The sequence below is a fragment of the Branchiostoma floridae genome, chromosome 4 (assembly GCF_000003815.2).
Source record: "Branchiostoma floridae strain S238N-H82 chromosome 4, Bfl_VNyyK, whole genome shotgun sequence".
NCBI classification, from domain to species: Eukaryota; Metazoa; Chordata; class Leptocardii; order Amphioxiformes; family Branchiostomatidae; genus Branchiostoma; species Branchiostoma floridae.
The window spans coordinates 4,620,904-4,628,893 of record NC_049982.1 but is presented as its reverse complement, the minus strand read 5'-3'; the positions used below and the strand labels follow the sequence as shown (position 1 = coordinate 4,628,893).

The following is a 7,990-nucleotide window of genomic DNA, read 5'->3' as shown; positions in this document are numbered from 1 at the left end:
TAGAGCATCGTCATGGAACACTCAAAACACATTTGCATCACTCCCAAAAAAAGTTTCACAAAAGAAAATATTTGGCTAGGGGCTGAGTTTTTTGTGTCATTTATCATAAAACTATGTAGAAATACTCAACCATACATACACAATGCTGGTATGCTGTTAGAATGACCAAAAACTAAAAATCAAAGCATGATTTCAAATAAGTTCAGTGTTGACAAACAAATGTTACCCCAATAAACAGTTGTGCCCCCCTCCCCACACCTGTAGTTGTACTATTAAAATAATGAATATGCCTTGTGCTAAATGGCAAATTATTTTTCTGGATGTTCTCCACATATCAGGGAGTCAAATAAATCCATTTACTATGACTTGGGTAGAGAAACAGGTATCAGAGTATATAAAATGTCAATTTGGACCAGTGACCTATCTGACCTGACCTGGACCTCCTTCTGCCCCAAGAAAAACAACAAGGAAGCATGCATGTAGAACTCATTAGACACGGTGATATCAGCTCATTTGATCTCAACAAAAACAGCTGGGTGTTTGCCTTGCTGTCCCTCAAGGATTTCCCTGTCATCACTCCTGTAAGCCTCCAACAAAATTATCCACCAAACTGTCTCCATTTTTGCTAAATTTACTAAATAAACCTGTAGAAAACTGAAGCCAAAACACACACTGGAGGCCTCAGAAACAGGGCTCAAATGCTAGATCCCTTCTGGTTGGTCAAAGATACAAGCATCCTGATTGGCAGACTCTGCCAAATTTCCCATTTCACAGTAGTCAGTTTGAATTTCCCGCCGGAATTAAACCTGAAGCCATGATCGTGGCTTCTCGTGTCCTATGGGAAAGCCATGATAGTGGCTTCTCGTGCTGAGAGGGTTAAGAACCGTGCCCCCTCCCCCATACACCCATTTCCAGGCTCCATGTTTGCACTCTAATGTTTGGTTTTCAACTTTGATAAGAACAGTACTACTCTCTGATGTTTTCATAATTAATGTTTGACTCTTCGGTGTAAACACAGTATCTAAAACTTCATATAATAATATGATGATGATATAAGACTATGGTGATTACAATATTTTAGCAAGCAAAATTGGCCATTTTGTGTTCACCATGCATATCCATGTGTAACAACACTCAACATGTTTTTTCAACTCAATTCATAGCATACAGTTACCTGTGTGTTTGGTGTCCATAAAAATGTGTAGTAGCCTTATAAGTTATACCAGTGTAGGTTCATGTAGTTGTACAACACACCTATGTATTATAATGACTTCTACCAACACAGATAAACTTTCAAGATAACACCTATTTATGTGTACACTGTAAAAATGAAAGGAAAATTGAGTGCAGCATGTTAGCATGCATGAACCTGAATTGTCTAGCATTACTGATTAAGTACACCCTGGGTGCCAAGAAGAATGCTATCCCTAACCATATCTATCTACACAGTATCCAAGCTCACGGACAGTGTTAAAATGGATGATATACACATTGTGTGTAATACATGTAATATGCATATACAATTATACAATTATTATAGTACTACTGCAGACAACAACAGCAGCAGTAGTAGTTATTATAGTTTAGTAGTAGTACCCAGTCTTTAGATGTAAAGACCAATATATGATCTTTTATACCTATGCCTATACTGAGTGTTTCCTACGGTGGTGTGTCAAGTTGATAATAAACTCCTTTAAAGTATAAGAAAGACTGCTGTGATCATTCACATAATATTATGATAATAAGGACCTACATGTACACTAATATGAAGCCTTCCTGACAGCGTCCTTGGTTCTAGTACACTCAGATCCATGTACCAAGAAGCAGAAATTTTATTTTCCGACCACTATGTGATCCCTTTTTCATTAGTTTTTGGTTCCTTTCCTCCACAACACCCCCCACTAATGATGTATACATCAATAGAAAGCTAAGAGTCTCTACTTTCTAGAAATATCATGCAGGTTTCAGTGTCAGTAGTATGATGTACAAGGTCAATAATTCAATAAAACATCAGTTTTGTGATCATTGTATTACAGTATCCTAAACTATGTCAAAATTCCTGACATGTCCTGATAACATCGATTACATACACGAGAAAAGATTGTACCCAGGTATGACTACTGGTGAGTTAGTGACTACAGACTGTCATGGGTGCTGAACTGACTACTAGTATTAGGCTGTTCAAAAAAAATTGGATGGGGGGTTGAAGAGCTTGGATTTTCTACTTTCTGACTACCCTTTCATTATTATCCTAGTACCTTGACCCCCTTTCATTTCATCCATATCCAGGTGCCTTGGCCCCTTAAAAATTTTATCCAAGTGACTTGACCCCCTATAATTTCATCCAAGTCCAGGGTTTTCTTCTTTCAAGTTCTTGTAAACCCCCTTCAATCCAAAGCCAACAAAATCCACACCCACTAACGTAAAATCCGACCTCTTCACCCCCCCCCCTCCTCAGTTATTTTTTGAACGGCCCATTTCAGCTGAAAGGCTTATCTATTTCAACATGATGTTCTCCTTTCTGATGCTTCCTTTGCAAGAGACATTCCTTCAAAACAGGAGAAAGCTTAAAGCTTGTCTTTTCTTGAGAAATCTATATCAGCTCAGTAACATAATCTTCATGGGCAATAAATGCATAAAATGAAATATAACGGTTACATTTCCCACTTTCACGTTACACACATTTTACCATATGCTCCCCACATCGTCGCTACTTTTTGGAGAATCCTCACCAAAGGAAGGATAAATTCCCCTAAAATCAATAGTATCAAGGTCCCCAAGCACATATTTCATCGTAAATACAGACATTTCGGGGCTAAAATCAGAAATTTATCGCAAATAAAAAAGAGCGCCGCCATCACGTGCCTACCAACTTTCGGCCGCAAGGCATTGTGGTTGCGTATTGCCGTTTGACCCCTGACCTCCTCCGCAAACGCGAAGTCACTCCAGATCCAGATCCCAGCGCCGCTAAGCTAAGCCGAAGCTAATTACTCATTAAAAATGTCGTTACAGCGTTTATCAGCGTTTATTGTACAACGGGGGCCCCGCGGGGTACCCCGCGGGGCACCCCGCGGGGTACCCCGTGGCCCCGCGGGGCCCCGGTTTTTACAGGAACCCTCCAACACCTCATCATTCCTCACATGTATCAGCCTGATGCAGGCTCTTGACACTACATGAAGGATGGTTCTCATTCACACAGAAACCTGCCCACTTTGGTCTGATTAGCTGCCACATGTCACTCCACATGGTACTGTATCTCATCACCACACATTTCTCTGTGATCCGCATTTTTCCACGAAACCTCACAGAAGACAAATGGCCGCTGTACTGCCTCGAATATTTTGACTTTATCCGTCGGGAAGTATGGGAAAAATTGGGTCACGTTGAGCACTGCAACCTCGATATTACATCATTCACATCATAGAGCATGTTATACATGAAGCATATATGTATGTCAATCAGAAAGGAGATATTTTGTATGTTTGGTAGAATACTCTTCCCACATGTGTAGTGATGAGATCTTTGTACCTTGGAAGAGGAGGAGGTAATATAATGTAATGCTAGTTCACCTTTATCCGCGGGGTAACCCACATCATCATGTACCGGTATATCCATTGCTTAAAAACGGGTATTTAGGGATATCAACTTACAATCAAGGCAAGGGATAATGTTTTCAAATTGCAATATTTTGCAGTGTTTCATGTTGTAACTCTTTATAGAATTGGCAAAGAGCTACTTTTTTCATGATTTATCGGGTTTTCAAATAGCATCATAATGGTTGATGAGAAACGACTTTTTAAATGCTTGTCACCAAGAAAATTCCTGCCTTTCTATCCAAATTTGGCTCAAACGAAGTCCTTTTCATTTCAACACGGCCCATGCTTTCAAATAGACAACACAAGATATATGACCATCACTTCCATTGCCGGTAACAGAACATCTGTTGGTAATCCAGGATATGCGTGCCAAAAGTACCGTGATTAAGGGGGGGCGTGTAACTCAAAGTCAAATACAGGAAATGTTCGAAAATGGTCCTGTCAATGCAGAAAAAATGTAACACGATAAGACAGGTGACATCCGACACCACATCACGAAAGGTGCATTAACCAAACCAATTGACCCAAATTTTACTGAGATTTTTTCATCTCACTAAGTCCACCTCTGCTTCCATCATGTTAATGACTTCCTTGTAGTAACACATCTTTACTCACATTAAGTAAAAGAGGAATAATTTTTCATACCTGACCTTTGGCCTGAGATACGGTGGGATTTGTACCTGCTGCAATATGACTAAGTAAGGTCATATTGGGTTAAAGTCATCATTTAACTTGATGACGAATGGGGGCCAGTGTCATGCTGTAATAACCAAAAACTTTCCAAAATTTTCTTTAAAAACATGAATTTACAAACCGAAATGACCTGTTTCCCCCAAAATGAATTTCGATCCCTGCTCCTGTACAGATTGGCTCAGTTGAAGTACAGAGCCACAGATCTGTTAAGGTAGACACCTGTCAGGTATGTTCCCGGCGGGACAAGGCAACCCCCTCGATCATGTATGACACAGGAAGGAGGCAATTAGCTGCTGGGTTCATAACATGGCACTGTTACTAGGTGTTGGTGTTACAATCAATACTTGTACTCTCTCAGGGTTAGTCCAAAAAGATAGACTAGTAAAATAGAGCATGAGGGCAGTAGGTGGGAGGTACAATAAAGCAGTAAGAAGCTGAGGATGAAGCATAATGCATTTTTATTAGCTATATATATATATATATAATATTAGTGTTATTTTTATGTGGCTTTGCTACCGCTCCAGGCTACAAGCACCCCTGTTCAGTAAAAAAAAAACTTGCCCTCTATAATATAGGACAAGCCGACATGAGTTAATTATGTGGCAGGTGTGCAGTGTGGGTCAGTGGGGCAGTTCAGTGATCGATATAACGGACTGTGGAGTATGATGAAACACTTGTTGTTGTGGAGTTTATGTAGCTCATCTGTCATGGCATGGATGGATCAGAGTGGTGTCTTTAACACTTCTTCATCAAACACAGTAATGCAGACATTATCATACAATTACAAAAACTTAAATGATGTAGAACATGTGTACACACACAAAAAATACACAGCCGAGTATTTTTCTTAAGTAACATACTCAATAAACTCCTATATGCTTTTTTTAAGAGTGTGGTGTGGATGTAGTATGGCACTTCAGTGGTTGATATAACAGACTGTGGAGTGTGATGAAACACTTGTTCTTGTGGAGTACATGTAGCTCATCAGTCATGGCATGGATCAGAGTGAGATCAGTGTAGTGTTTTTAACACTTCTTTATCAAACACAGTAATACAAACATTATCAAACAAAAACATAATACTGTAAAGAACATATGTACATAGTAACATACACAATACACTCCTATCTGTCTTTGAAAGCCTTAATCAAAAACAAGCACAAAGAGGCTAATTAGCACAATGTTCTAGCTAGTGCATTTTAGCGTGGTGGGCCACTACGCTTTAGTTTGTGACCACTATGCTAAAATAAGGCTCACTACGCTAATTTTTAACTAGTGTAGTGGTGCTTTGCTATCAATTGTTTGTTCAACAATGTCTAATCAATGTCTGAACAATGAAACATATGCCACTCAAAACTGACCAAAAAATCCTTCAAATTACATCTGTTGTTAACAGAGTGCCAACTTTTAACTCTAGATTTTAAAACTCTCACTGTAAAAGGGCCAGGACCCCCCTTCCACACCAATCTCCTGATTGGTCGCTTCGCTACCATGCCATTCCCACTACGCTAAAATGAAATCCTGGCTAGAACTCTGCAGCAGCTGGATGTTCAGTGTGCATGTAGCATGGTACCTTCGTGATCGATCGGAGGAGTGATGAAAACTTTTATTTAAAGGTTCATTTGTCATATAGTCAATCAGAGGAAGATTAATTTTGGAGTGGTGGACATGTATTTTAAACCTTCTATATTGATCTTGACTCAGTAATTAAAAGAGCAAACAGACAACATCAAACAAGAACAAAAGATGGAATATACAAACACAGACAAAAAATACACAGATAAAAGTTGCTTAGCGTTGCATACCCGGTAAATCCTACATGTCTTCCAAAGCCTAACCAAAGACAGGCAGAGAGAAAAGTTAATTAGCAGCCATGTGTGCGGCGCAAGGCAGCGTGGCACTCTATAATCAATACTTTAGACTGTACTGTATGATGAAACGTTTTCCTGTTGTTTTTCTGGAAATGTTAATCAGTCATGTCATGAATCAAGGGGAGGTCAGAGGGGTCAGTTCCACAGGAAGTGGGGAGGTGTCGGTGTGGGATTGGATTATTGAGTATGAGCCGTAAAATCTGACACGCCAGACGCACAACAGCAGATAGGGTTTACATTATGGTTAGCAAAGCTTACTGTTGCTGCACACAACCAAAAGGTATAAATTTTAACTGCCAATGTTTCTGTAGGTCATGTAGCCTCTATCCACTGAAGAAGCTATGCATAGCAAAACCGGTTTGGCCAACAGGCTAAACAAAACTTTAAACTATGCTGCTCCAGATGTCTTACTGAGGGACAACTAGTGTGCAAGATGTCGTTAACTTGAGGAATGAATCCACTCTACTATATAATGTTTCTGTAGTCCTTTTACCATGATCCTCAGGGCAATTTGCAGAGAATTAAAACTAAAGGACAGAATTTGACTATTGTTTTACTCAAAGTCGCAGATTCTTCATGCATAAAATGTACAGGTATGTATGGTTGTGTTGGTTAGTTTGATGTTTGTTATGATATTAGCTTTTTGTAAAAAAATAAGGGTTAAGCTCCTTATGTTAGTGCCGTCAAGCTGGGATGAAATGAGAGATATTCTTTACAAGTAAAGGTTTTCACTGAGGAAGTTTTCCCAAACCTCTTGGGTTTGAAACGGAGCCATTTTGCACTGTGGATGCCGAACTCAAGGAGCCTAACTGAACTCCACATCACCATCTGCATGTGGGGTAGCAGTGCCCTCTAGTGATGAGAAAGCATACTGCAGTTTCAGTGGTATGATGACTATTGATTGGATGCAATTAAACTGTTTGAAATAGTGGCTTACATGGCAAAATAACTATTGATATCTTATCCACAAGAAAATACAAAGAAGTACAATAAGCAATGAGTATGTGTGTTGGCCTACAGGAACCACTGTAAGCAAAGGTCAAGAGATGTTAGTTTCAGTGGTTTGTCCACACAAACATGCCACAATTCTGAGACAATTCTATAGGGCACAGTGGACAGAAGGCGACATCAGTGGGAACTGAGAGAAAATCCAACTTTGAACCTGTAGACAACTCGTGATCTTTATGTGTACCTTGTATCCCTCCCCCAACAACCTGGATGTCAAGGTACAACAAATGTAGGCATAACAAGACCACATTTCCAAATCCAAAATGGCACCACCCTTCCCATCATACACTGCCCCCATTGTATCAAGGGATACAAAATGACAGTGCCCAGTCATACCAACAAAAACAATACAGGTTTTGGTATCATAAACCTGTAATAAGGCACAGCAAAGAAGAAACTGATAGCAGTGACTCACCGTACTGATGCCTGGCAGGTCCAGCGCCATCCCGAGTACAGGAATCCTTCTGATGAAACTGATCGCTACTGGGAAGAAGCCACTGCACAATGGAAACACACAATAGTTATCACACACATGACTTCCAAGTTACATGTGGTCGCATCATTTTATTTTGAAATCAGAAAAATGAGATCATTTCTGGGCTTTTAGGTAAAAGTGTAAAAACAAGGAATCAAGAACAATGAACAACATTGACTGAGACACTCACTCATTTGAACAATCATACTTGCTCACTCTATCAATTGCTACTTAACAGCTCTACAAAACAACACATGAAAGGCACCCTACCTACCATACAGCTCCACACACATGCCGATGACTCACCTAAAGAGTAGTACAAAACCATACAGCTCCACACACATGCCG

At 39.8% G+C, this 7,990-nt stretch overlaps 1 long non-coding RNA gene across 1 annotated transcript in view; it reads right to left on the bottom strand.

Moving 5' to 3' along the window:
• Nucleotides 1-7,990, bottom strand: part of LOC118413076 — a 17,307-nt gene extending 9,317 nt beyond the window's left edge. Inside the window, exons 1-2 of the long non-coding RNA XR_004830841.1 lie at nt 7,949-7,990; nt 7,583-7,664 (exon numbers count right to left, since the gene is read on the bottom strand). This is a non-coding gene — a long non-coding RNA (uncharacterized LOC118413076). The remainder of the gene's footprint in view (nt 1-7,582; nt 7,665-7,948) is intronic.